Source organism: Schistosoma haematobium, chromosome 1 (genome assembly GCF_000699445.3).
Source record: "Schistosoma haematobium chromosome 1, whole genome shotgun sequence".
In the NCBI taxonomy this organism is placed as follows: Eukaryota; Metazoa; Platyhelminthes; class Trematoda; order Strigeidida; family Schistosomatidae; genus Schistosoma; species Schistosoma haematobium.
The window spans coordinates 74,824,151-74,837,949 of record NC_067196.1 but is presented as its reverse complement, the minus strand read 5'-3'; positions in this window follow the sequence as shown (position 1 = coordinate 74,837,949).

Sequence of the window (13,799 nt, the reverse complement as noted above, 5' to 3'; positions counted from 1 at the left end):
GACAATCCCCACTTAGCTTATCGAGTTGCATTAGTTTGCTACTAAACCTATCGATGGAAAATAACTCAATATCTGGCCACATGTTTGGGCTCCATTATTTAGTGTTTTCGAACCATTTGAAGTCAAAATAGCCAAAAGTCATTTCTCTTTGATGGCTGTTTGTAACAGGAAAATTAATTTTCTTGAAGATAACCAAAATATATATGGGGACTTCAAAACTGTTACTTACTTACGCCTGTTACTCCTAATGGAGCATAGGCCGCAGACCAGAATTCTCCAACCCACTCTGTCCTGGGCCTTCTTTTCTAGTTCTATCCAATTCTTGTTCATTTTCCTCATGTCTATTTCCATTTCCCGGCGTAATGTGTTCTTTGGTCTTCCTATTTTCCTTTGGCCTTCAGGATTCCATGTGAGGACTTGTCTTGTGACGCAGTTGGGTGCTTTCCTCAATGTGTGTCCTATTCACTTCCAGCGCTTCTTCCTAATTTCTACCTCCACTGGAATCTGTTCTGTTCTCTCCCACAGTAGGTTGTTGGTAATAGTGTCCGGCCAACGGATCCGAAGTATTTTGCGTAGATAACTGTTAATAAACACTTGTATCTTCTGGATGATGGCTTTTGTAGTTTTCCAGGTTTCCGCCCCATACAGTAGAACTGTGTTGACATTTGTATTGAAAATCCTGACCTTGGTGTTGGTTGACAGTTGTTTTGAGTTCCAGATGTCCTTCAGTTGTAAATATACTGCTCTTGCTTTGCCGATCCACGCCTTCACATGTGCATCAGACCCACCCTGTTCATCAATGATGCTGCCCAAATATGTAAAAATTTTTACATCTTCCAAATCTTCTCCGTCAATTGTGATTGGATTGTTGCATGTTGTGTCGCATTGGAGAATTCTACTTTCCCCTTTGTGTGTATTGAGACCTACTGCTGTTGAGGCTGCTGCTACACTGGTTGTCTTCTCCTGCATCTGTTGTTGCGTGTGAGATAGAAGATTGAGATCATCTGCGAAGTCTAGATCGTCCAACTGCATTCTAGATGTCCATTGTATCCCGCGTTTCCCTTCAGATGTTGACGTCTTCATGATCCAGTCGATCACCAGGAGAAAGAGAAAGGGTGAGGGTAAGCAACCTTGCCTGACACCGGTCTTCACTTCGAACGACTTTGTCAACTGTCCTCCATGCACGATTTTGCAGTGTAATCCATCGCATGAATTCTGTATGATATTGACTATCTTCTGAGGCACGCCGTAGTGTCGAAGAAGCTTCCATAATGTTGTTCTGTCCACGCTGTCGAATGCTTTTTCGTAGTCAATGACGTTGATGTAGAGTGATGAATTCCATTCAAGTGATTGTTCCACAATGATCCGTAGAGTTGCGATTTGGTCTGTACACGATCTATCCTTACGGAATCCTGCCTGTTGGTCTCGAAGTTGAGCGTCTACGCAGTCCTTCATCCTGTTTAACATTACCCTGTTGAAGACTTTTCCCGGTATTGAGAGAAGAGTGATGCCCCTGTAGTTATCACAGTTGCTGAGATCACCTTTCTTTGGTATTTTGGTCAGAAGTCCATCTTTTCAGTCTGTTGGTACTTGTTCCTCATCCCAAATCTTATTGAAGAGAATGTGGAGTATCCTCGCAGTTACTGCTACATCTGTTTTCAGTATCTCTGCGGGAATGTTGTCTGGTCCTGCTGCTTTGCCACTCTTGATTTGCCTGATGGCCATGATGATATCTTCAATTGTTGGTGGGCCAAAATCGATTGGGAGGTCCGTGGGTGCTGCTTCGATGTTGGGTGGGTTCAGTGGGGTTGGTCGATTCAAGAGTTCTTTGAAGCATTCTACCCACCTGTTTCGTTGTTCTTCAATGTTGGTGATTACCTCGCCTTCCTTGCTTTTCACTGGTCGTTCTGGTTTTCGGTGATTTCCAGAGCGTTTCTTTGTCGTGTCATACAGTTGTCTCAAGTTTCCTTCTCTTGCAGCCTTTTCCGCCGTCGTTGCTAAATCTTCCACGTATTTACGTTTGTCAGTTCTGATGCTTGTAGTGTCCTTCATTATTTTAAGCCCATATATCTTATTCTAGCTTTCGGACATTACATTCTATTCATTCTACTTGAGTCATATTTTGACCTTGTCAATTATTTGCTTAACAGTCTTGAATGTTTTTATATGAGCGTATATATGTGTACACTTCATATCCCATGACTCATCACATGTCTGTAGCTTTATTTTGTCTGCCCATAAATATTGAGTAACGCTTGACTAAAATGGAGTTGGCTTCCCAGCCATCTTCCCTGCGTGTCATTTTGCTTTGCTCTGTTTCATTCGCTTCATATACAAAATATATGTATTCACAAGTCAATTCTCGTTATTCGACTTATTTAATTCCGTTTTTGACTAACGCGATTCAAGTCGACGATGATATACGAGAATAGGCGATAGCAAACATCCATACGATCTAAATAGGAGTCAGATCCACGGGCCACTAAATGCTCCTCTTCACTTGCTTGTTTCCTTCTGTGTATTTAGCTTGTGCCTTGACTTTTTCTGCTCTTGTTCGGCTGGTATTGATTACTGCTTTCTTGTTCCCCCTTTCTTGAATCTTATCCAGTGTATCGAGTGATCCATTCCTTGTGATGGTGCTTCTTGTGGCCCAGAAACTCATGGCATGTCGAAGTGATTGCTTCCTTGATCCCTTTCCAGTTGCTCTCCAAGTAGTTCCCTCTCCATTGAGTAGATCATGAAAGATCTGGAACATATTGCTGAGGACTATCCTGAATTCGTTGAGTTTGTCAGTATCCTGAAGAAAGGCCGGATTGAACTTTTGTGATATTGTCCGCCCCGTTGTGCAGTGCTTCTTGAGTTTCAATTTCATCTTGGCGACCAGCAAGTGATGATCTGATGCTATATCAGCTCCTCTCTTGGTTCTCACGTCTTCCATCGTCCTCCTGAACGTTTTGTTGATGGAAATATGGTCGATTTGGTGTTGCGTGGTGTGGTCTGGTGAAGTCCATGTGCTTTTGTGAATGCACTTATATGGGAAAATAGTTCCGTCTATGACCAGTTTATTGAAGGCACATAGGTTTGCAAATCTCTCACCATTTTCGTTCCTTTCTCCCAGTCAGTCCATGTCGCCCTATGATGTCTTCATAGCCGGTGTTGTCCATTCCAACCTTGTCATTGAAATCTCCCATCAGAATGGTCAGGTCCTTTGTTGGGCACTTCTCGACGATTGACTGCAGCCTATTGTAGAATTTATCTTTAGCGTCTTCATTGTAGTCGTTGGTAGGCGCATAGCATTGGATGATGTTCATTGAAATGTCCTCTTTCTGTGTTTTGAAGGAGGCTTTGAAGATCCTTAGTTCATGAGATTTCCATCCTATAAACGCCTCTTGTGCTTGTTTTGATGGCATCAATACAACTCCTTGTGTATGTGGAGCATTTTGTTCTTCATGACCGGAGTATAACAGAAGCTCTCCTGAAGTTAGTCGTTGTTGTCCAACTTGCGTCCAATGTGTTTCATTGATCCCAAGCACCTCTAGGTTGTATCTCCTCATTTCTGCAGCAATTTGGAAGGCTCTCCCGGTGTCCCACATTGTACGAACATTCCATGTACCTAAATAAATGGTTGCTCTGGTTGTCAGAAGGGGCATCGGCCTCTTAACTTCCGAAGGAATTCGGAATCAATATGTATGACTTCATTTGTCAAAAGACAACAATAGTAGCAGTAGTGGTTGCGAAAAATTTTTCTGTTTAAGTACTGATTTGCTACTAATTGATCCGAAAGTGAAGTACCAAAAAATATGTGTCTTTATTCATGTGGATCAGTCTCATCAACCTATTGAATATCACTATTCTTCTCTGATATATAGTGCTCGTTATGACAGTTGTTGTAACACAGTCTGTTGACTTCTGGATAGATATTTTGACATAGTTTTAAGTGGGTCACAGATAAATACTTGATAACTGTCTACCAATCAGATCCAAGTATGAAATAAACGACATTAGTTACTAGTTTGTAATTAAGTAGATAGTCTGTGCTAAAACACAATAGATCAAATTATGAGATGGAAAATTTTAGTGTAAGGAAAAATAATCGATTAGAAATGAATAAAATTATCACTTTTGAAGATAAACAGGAATAGAAACTGAGAGTAATATGAAATCACGAATTTTCTTCAGATGTTTACGACCTAAAATTAACAGTAGTATGAACTATCAAAAAACCAGTGTACATCATCTATGAAGATTGATGAAATGGACAGTGTGAAAAATTTTCAAGACGATCATATCGTCAAATATTTCTATGTTAAACTATGCGAATATCCTGGAAGATAAACTTTTCAAGACTGATGGAAAGAGTTGCTTAATTTTTTTTATCGTAGTTGTTATAAAGTAGCTTTTAACTTAAGATATCCGTTGAACAGTTTGTCTCTGCTTCTTAGAAGGTTTTGTTCTACAATATTTACATAATTCAACTTTATGAACATTTATAATTCTTCTATGTTTATTATCCTTTTCTATTAAACTTCACTGATGAGAAGTATGTATACTGTTCTCTTTTAACTAATTAACACTATTGTTACTTTTAGATTATAAGCAACTTTAAAGGATATGTGAATTCATCCTATTGGGCTGTAAACGTTTATCTCGGTGCATTTGTATTTAAAAAGGAAAAAAATTGTAATCAGCCATTACAATCAAATTCAGTTCTTACCTTAGTTGTCTAGGTTAAAAAAACACATCGATTCGTCAAATTCTGTGGGAAGCAGAATGACAACAAAGATGAATCGTGAATGTTTCATGTTATCAAAACCCTAATGTTTACTCGTGATAGCTTGACAACCAACTTAGATACCACCATCAGTCATATTAAGGACGTAATACAGCTTTACGTTGTAAAGTGCCTGAATAAAGAAATGTTTCTTATTTGAATTTCAACATGAGAAGAACAACCCTGCAAGAAAAATAATCGAGATGAGTGTAGATTGAGTTGAATACACTTGAATTTGGGAGCAAAAGTTATTTAAAAAGGGAATGTAGCGTTGCTAAAATAAGTTACTTACTTACGCTTGTTACCTCTAGTGAAGGAGCATAGGACGCCCAACAGCATTCTCCATCCAAATCTGTCCTGGAAAATCGTTTCCAGTTGATATTCGTCTTTTCAAAGTCGGCTTCTGATTCCCGACGTAGTTCTTCGGTCTTCCTCTTTTCATTTCAACTTCAGGACTCCAAGTTAGCGCTTGCTTCAATGTGCAGTTTGATTATTTGCACAGTGAATATCCTATCCACCCACAACGTCTTTTGCCAATTTCCTCTTCAACTGGAAACTGGTTTGTCCTCTCCCACAGTAGTTTATTGTCGATGGCATCCGACCAACATATGTTGAGTATCTTGAGTAGACATTTGTTTATAAATACTTGTACCTTTTTGATTATGGTTGTGCTAGTTGTCAAAGTTTCAGCTCCGTACAGTAGGACTGACTGACTATCTGTCTTGACGTTCGCATTGAAGATTGTGACTTTGATGTTGGTTGAGAGATGGTTGTTTGGAGTTGCGTATGTTGTTCAACTGTAGAGATGTTGTGCTTACTTTGCCTATCCTTGTCTCTACTTGTGCATCAGATCCTTCCTGTACATCGATGATGATGCTGCTGACCAGGTGGGTGGAAGTTTCCACCTGTTGCAGAGTTTCTCCATCGAGTGTGATTAGTTTGGTTGGTGTTTTCTGTGTCTTATTTGAGGGTGTTGCTTCTTCCCTTGTGTATGTTGAGGCTTACTGATGTAGGGACTGCTATTATACTCTATCTTCACGTGCATTTGTTGGTGTGTATGAAGTGTGAGTGCTAGGTGATCTGCGAAGTCGAAATCACCTAGTTGCATGCAAGCTGTCCATAGTATTCTGTGCTTTTCCTGAGATATGCGGGTCATCATAACCCATTCGTCTGCCAGGAGAAAGAATAGAGAGAGAGAATAAGTTGCCTTGTCTGATACCGGTTTTCACTTGGAGTGAGTCTGTCAGTCGTCCTCCATGAACGACTTTGCAGTGTAGTCCGTCGTTCCATTCCTCCAGTCAGTCCATGTCCTTCTATGTTATCTTTATACCCAGTGTTGTTCATTCTGACTTTGGAGTTTTTGTCTCCCATCAGGATGGTCAGGTCTCTTCCTGAGCATCATCCATGTGACTTCTTCAACTCGATCTTCTTAGCTTTCTGCTACCAGGTTTTCTACTTCCGACTGGCGTTACATAGTATTTATGTTGACAGAATAAGTAGCATACAACACCATACATCAAAATTCCTAATTTCATTGATGCACGAAATTCATTTATAAAATATAATTCATTGCAAGTATTATATTTTCAATTCATGATGATAAATAAATACATTCGAAATTTTTTTGTTATTCAATGGATTCATCAATCAACCTTTCTACCTAAAGATAAACTATCTAAAACTAGTTATCTGCAATGAAACAAACAGGATCTATGTATTTATGCAACTATAGATCAAATTAATTAATAATTTGACGATAAAATTAAGAGAAACAATTAGAATAACACTTTTTTTTTCTTCCATTTTGTTATGGTTAAGTGACTTAAACAAGAAATCTTATCGATCCTCTCTAACAGTAGATACATTTTATCTTGTTTCAAAGAATCAACAGGAATGGGATAAAATACAAAACTATAGTAATAATCAGTTGGGTTTTTTTTCTGTTTACTTACTGAGAATACTTTAGTAAACTGAAACAAACCATCAAGATAACAGTTACAAACAGAAATACATAACAAATACACATATATACATACTCATTTATAGCTAGTCTATGATATTTAATACATAATGAACAGAAAAATAACTGACACACTGACAGTGAGTGGTAATATTTCAAATGTTCATTTATGAATCTGTTTTATGTCTGATAAATTCTTAATTTAGATTGAAGATGATGATGACTATAAAAAAGAATTATACATAGTTTGTGTTCATTTTTCTAAAACAGGCAGAGAAACAAAACGTGAGGTGAAAATTTCAAGTATTCTATTAAGGCAAGCTTTTAATTATGACATTTAATGTGTAATGATCGATTAAAAACAAGAAAACCACAAGAAAGAGGGAGAATGTTTCATAATTTATCAATACTGTGTTATTATTATTATTATTATTATTATTATTAATGATGGTCATTTCTTTGTTCATGATGTTTGAAGTAACTGAACAATATATAGAAAAATGAATAGCGGAACTGTTTATTACTCCAACCAATTTAACATATTTATAGAATCTAATATTGTGATCAATTAAAATTGGTTAATCTCTTGTTTATCATTTGACTAGATTATAAATATTTTGTTATGATAACCTAAGAGAATAATTTTGATTTTATTTATTACGGTGTTATTTATGAATTGACGGTTCTTAATTTTTATCCACTATGTATCTATATATGTACCTATCTAACTAACTATCTATCTATACATTCCAGTGCTTACTTGAATGGAGAAAGTTTATTTTGCGCCGAATAATTTCCAATGATTCATTTTTTTTTTTGAATTTTGTTCATGATAAGCTAGAAAATTACAGTGAAAAGAAATAAGAAACGAAAAAAAAATCGAAATGAAATACGTTTTTCTCTCTCTTTTTTTAATAAAGTAAATAACTTCTATCTGATTTATTTTTAGGCTGTTGTATGTATTTATGTTATAATATCGCATTATTATATTATTATCAGTTTTTTAGGGGTTGTGGAGATTGTTAAGTTTTTGGTTAAAATCATGAGTCACTTGAAACTAGACCACCATGGAAAACCTGGAAGTACTGGACGGCCGTTTCGTCGTAGTAGGGGACTCCTCAGCAGTGCTCATCCACGATCCCACACCCTGCGAGATTCGTTTGTTACATATTCATCTTTTGTCAAATAATTCAAATGATCTTTTTACATTTATTGTAGTATTTTGTTAAATATAAAACTTTTTGGTTTACTCGCGTGATGTCTAGTTTATTTATTATTTAAAACAATTTGTTTGTTGCTGTTGTTTTTGTTTATTCAACGACATTTTTATAACTTCATTTTGAATGAATTAATTTGCACTTTAATGTGTAGTGCTATAGATATTTAAGCGTAGATTTATCTGTATATTTGGAAGATTAAGTATATCATTTGTTTCTTAGTTCATTTTAGTTAGCTGAAAATCAATATAGAGACAGGAATACTGTTATATCTGAACGAAGATTAAATCACGAGTAACTTCTGAGACATATTAATTGATTAATATTATCTATACATTCTTATGGTATAACTATTCAATAATTAGATTATGTATATTTATATTCCTCTTATTATAAGCTTCATTTTGATCTATATTTTATTATTGTACGATTTACTGTTCTTAAGCTATGTTCATTTTATTGACTACTGCCCCGCACGTTCACAGCCACTTTTTGGCTTTATTGTGTACAAATGTTATTTCCTATTTTATGGTGCGTCGCGGTCTGTTTGGTTGATATTTAAACCCAGTATGTCTGAAATAAATGATTCGATTCACATAGTGGAAGCTGGTATTGGTGTAATGGACTCAAGTCGCCGGGCTAGGCGGACATAGGACCAAATAAGACACTGGGCTGCCCATACCGGTCGAACGTCATTGGTTTGGCACAGTGCTAAGATAGTATAAGTCGTATTTTGATTGGTGGATAAATCACGTGATAAAAAGCCGGACATAAAGTCATAACAAATACATAAGGGTTTTGGAGTAATTTTGTCTAATTTTGATTTTAGTTCCTATTTAGGTATTTGGTTAGTATGCATGAAATATCCACATTACGTTTTCTGAATAAATCTATAATATTGAGATAGAAGGTTCATTGAGTTTAAAAAAACTCACATTATGGATTTACTCCAACTATAAAATCAATAGTTTAGGATATTTTTCATAGTGAAAAATTCAAACGATCAAGTCTAAGATAGACTACTGAAGAAATGTTTCACTGTTGTAATGAATGGTTGTGACTTGGGGACTCGGAATATGTTGGGAGTAGAGTAGTAATCGCATGTGAGAACGTATGATCTCTGTATTGTTCATTGGACCGATTGAGTTTCTTAAAATAGACAAAAATATGAAGACTCAGCTGCCTGTAAATAGTACATTCATCATGAGGACCGAAGATCATGACTTTGAAACTTAGTAGGGTTATTAGTAAATACTTTTGAAAATTCCAATATTTAAAATTTTAATACATAACTTTTTGGTTAACAGTGATTATCCAGCTAAAGTCACTTCATGATACATATATGATCTTTAGGATTGCAGTAGTTTGCACTGAAGATCACTGCGTTCAAGTTAGCTATGTATTGTAAAAGATCGAATCTGAATCCGATCGACAATTAACTGTTAGTAATCAATGGTTGTCTTATAATCCAGTTGTACCATCAAGTTAGTTCAATTATGTATACAAAACAAAAGAACAAGTTAAAACACTGATTCAAATTTAAGCCTTCTTGATAGTTGACTCGTGTCAGTCAACTAACATTTTGCTAGAATTCCTGTCGAAATTTTAATCCAAACTAGGTTAGCTTTGAAATCTATCCATTATTTGTCTACAGCCGATTGTTATTGATTTCGCAATTAAATTTCTAAATAACCAATTCTTTAGAAGTGGCAAAGCACTATGAACTACAGTATTAGCTACAAATTAGTACTTAATACAATATCATGAACTATTATGGGATATAGAAATTTTAATATTGGTGGGATGTAATTGTTTTCAGTCCAACAGATATTAATTGGCTCTCAATATAGATATTAAATATCCCGATAATTGTGAAGCTGACAAAAAGGATAGGAACTTATTATTAAATTGAAATAAACCAAATTCTTTACTAAACGCATATCAAAATGCATATGCCACATTTATAAAAAATGATTAAATACACTGATATTTTATTCACCGATCTTAATTGTTCATAATAAATACTTCTAACATTTAATAATTCGTCAAATTTTTGTTGACTGGGGCAGAGATTCTAATGATCAGTATTGGTGTTTGTGGGGATTGTAGTAATTTTGATGGCTGACTTCATAAGTCGATTTAATCTAGACTACCACTGAAAACCTGGAAGCACTGGACGGTCGTTTCGTCGTAATATGGGACTCCTCACCAGTGAGGATCCACAATGTCGTACAAAGGACTCGAGCCAGAACCTTCGGCCTCGTGCGCAAACACTTAAATATTAGACTATTGAGCCGACATCCAACTGTATTAACATTTAACTCTAATGATAATTTCTTTGTAATTAGTATTTACACGTTTATCTTTGAAATTACTCTTTTTATTAATAAATTGTTAATTACGTTAATATGAGTGAGCTATTACGTATAATTATTTAAATATGAAGGTATATAAGTCGAAAATAAGTACCGTATAGTGTTTTTGTGTACGAGAAATCAAGTGGGGACAGTCGAATGTATTTGCATACAAAATTACAAAACATCTTAGTAAAAATTGAGAACCATACAATAAATACTCCATTTGCAGAATGTCAGTCGATCGTCTTACTATTCATTGTTCTTTCGTTTCCACACCAGTCATTCTTTGTTCTCGTTCTCTTTTGTTTGGTCTTCTTAACCTTCTGCTTCAAGGCATTTCACTTTCGATTGATGATATATACTACTTATATCTGTTGACATCAGTAGCACACACCACAGTGTTAGTTAAAATTGAACAGGTCATTTTTAACTGATGTAGAAGTACCTCTTTTGTCAATACAGTCATGAGCTAGAAGACTACTCTAAACTAAAGAGTGAGAAACAGTTGTTTTATCTGGATATGGGGTTCTTCTTTTTGTATTCGATCAGTATCTGTAAGTTTTGTGGTTATGTAAAAAGTGAATATTATTATCAAGTAACCTGGTAATAAATATAACAAGATGCAATACGTTCGTAGGTAAGTGGCAGCTGATCAAAGTATAGATATGCTTGTTCCTTTAAGGTTATCTTGATATGTATTACCGCCTAAAAATTACACACTGATTGATTCTTAACTTTCAACGTGCTCTTAACAGTACGACTTACTCATCATCTATTATTTAGTAAACACGATACTGATATTTTAAAGTCCTTCAAAATAAACAGTGATTTCAAAATGACTGCACTGTATCAAAGTCATTGTTATTAAAAATAACCCAAACCAAAGTTATACATTCAAAATAGTTCTGCTGTCAATCATTCACAGCTCTGTTGATTTCGATTACTGACAATAACTTGCATATCATTTCGAACAATCAGTTAAAAATTCCTTATTCTCCACTGTTATATCTGATTAAGGCTTTATTCATCTTACTTTTGCCATCAGTTTATTTTTTATAGCTATTATTATCTAGCATTTGGAATCGATTCCTTAGATTGTTCAAATTATGTAATAAATAGATAAATAACTGTATGAATACTTTTTTTATAAGTTTGATTCTATGTATTGTTCACTGTTGTTTATCTTCATTGATGACGATTTAAATTGTCGAATGTTTTGTTTTAATATTTGTTAGAAGTTACGATAGTATCTGTGAGGTGGGGTCGTTAATATGCACTGCTGAAGAGTCCCACAATAGGACGAAACGTCCATCCAGTGCTTCCAGGTTTCCCATGGTGGTCTAGCTTCAGTTGGCTCATGATCTCAACTATTGAAATCTCCACAAAACCCCTTCTGATTCAGATAAATTCTAATTATTGTATTATGAATAGTGTATTAACTTCATTCAGATGTAATAGGCGTAAATCTAAATAGTATTATCGTTAATATCATTAAGATAAATTAACTTCACAAAGAAGTGATAACAATAATTGAACGTGTCAGAATATTTTCTTGGTTCTTATGTATGGAATTAAAAATGAGTTTAGTTACAGTTTTTTCGACTGTTTAAATTGATATTCCATATTGCTCATTATGTTCAAGATGACTAGACTTATAAAGTTTTGTTATTCATTATATTTCATAATACATAGTTGCTGAAATTATTGGTCTCTTTGTCATATACTAATGACCAATTCCTGACATATTTAAGTTTTGACTAAAAGCGAATAAATCGCCAAAGGATACAGTTGGTAGCAAACCAAAGAACAAAGTCACAAAAGAAGAAAAACACAACATCATTTACAACTGCGGAAAAACACCACGTCGGACAAGGTGGACTTTCCCTTCATCTTTGCCTGCACGAACATCAACTAGCAGCCAAATGCCATGACATATCCTAGCTTATATAAACAACTGTGGACATACATTCGATTGGGAAAATTTTGAGATCTTGGATTGGGAGAATTCTAATAACGCCAGAGAATTTTTAGAAGCTTGGCACTCAGTTCAATCAGCAATCAATAAACACTTTGGAATCGATCCAATCTAACAACCAATCAGAAAAATTGTGGAAAAATATACGACCAAGAATCAAATCCAAGGGAGATGCAATCAAGATAGAGAAGTAGAGAATGATGGGTCAAAGCTCAACAATAGCCAATCAATATCGAGATCGACAGGACAAACTGAGTCATATGTGGAGAAATTCGAACAATTCACTTCAACCTGAATTTCGTTCTGATGAAGTTGTTCAGAACAACAATGAGAGATCCAAGACCGATCTATCCAGCTTAGAAAGCAAATTTCCACCAAAATCATTCACCTGACCTACAAATATTCTCCATCATATCAGTTCAATAGTTCATCATTTAATTGATACCGGGTATACCACTGACATATCTCGATTCTCAAGATTATCGGCAGATAAGAAATGCGGCATCTCTAAGGTTCGCTGAAGAAGTAGCAATAAAGAAACTCACACCTGATTCACAGGTCCAGAAAGAGACAGTGATCATTTTATCACTACCTTAGTAAATTATTTTGTTGTTGTCTTTAATATTAATTTATTAGTGTTTATTTTGTTATATGGTCTTCACCATGCTTATTCCTATTCTATAAGCACCAAAATTATTCTTCCATTCACCGGTTTTTTCATTTATTTAATTCTCTAAACTTATGTAAACTCTCCAAATCTTGTTTAAATATTGCGTAACCCTTCTTATCGATTTCTAAGTGTAGACATTTGCCAACTCATAACTATCTGTCTTTTTTATCTGTTTTCAAATGATTCGAATCTTATTTGAAATCTTCACAACTTCTATAGTTATTACACAATCTATCTTATACGTTTCTGAACTTCATTTAATTTCTGTCTAATCCACTCCCCTTGTTGTAGAAAACCATCTCGAAATGACTTCATACCTGTCCTTATACAAACACATAGATATATAATTATTATTGATAACCTCAGTTATGAAAATTCATTTCGACATCAATGTTGACTGTTTCACATTATATCTTACATCACTTTAATACATATATGATTCTAAGTGGCTGATTAGGAACCATGAAATATAGTCAATTCATATTATTCTGCCTCAATCGTTATTTTGACTTTATTGATAAATGTTTTTCTCCTATTTTTCACCAATAAAGCTACAATTATTTTCCGATAATGTGTACAGGTGTTTCTTACTATAGTTATTGCACTTTGCAAGTTATGTTAGCAATATTCTCTTTTTTTAATGTTGAGGTTTACAAAAATGACATGATACATTTCATTGCATAGCGACAAGCTGTAAACGCAGTTTAGGGACTGTAATATGGTATGTTCAAACAAATGCTTGTTTACCAGACCATATGTTTACCATTACATATAACTTATTAATGTCACATATGTTGAAACATCAGCGTTCTCCTTATTCTTAGTTAATGTATACTTACTGTTATGGAA